This window comes from Notothenia coriiceps, unplaced genomic scaffold, assembly GCF_000735185.1.
Source record: "Notothenia coriiceps isolate Sejong01 unplaced genomic scaffold, NC01 NC01_scaffold00003521, whole genome shotgun sequence".
In the NCBI taxonomy this organism is placed as follows: Eukaryota; Metazoa; Chordata; class Actinopteri; order Perciformes; family Nototheniidae; genus Notothenia; species Notothenia coriiceps.
Window position 1 is genome coordinate 195,696 of NW_011336222.1, and position 288 is coordinate 195,983.

Here is a 288-nt window from a genome sequence, read left to right on the forward strand (position 1 = left end):
TAATCATACAAACAAGACACAGGTGGGGAGGGAAGAGAAAACACAGGGACACCAGGTGAACACAATCGGGTAAATTAGACACACCAGGGAAACTAACGACAGGGAACCACAGACAGATCTAAACAAGACAAAACACAACGCAGACAGAAAACCAAAGACAGATCTAGACAAGACACAACGCAGACAGAAAACCAAAGACAGATCTAGACAAAACACAACACAGACAGATCGTGACACATACCCCCCACTTCCCCCTCCCTTCAACAGCTGTTGAGGATGGGGATTGCA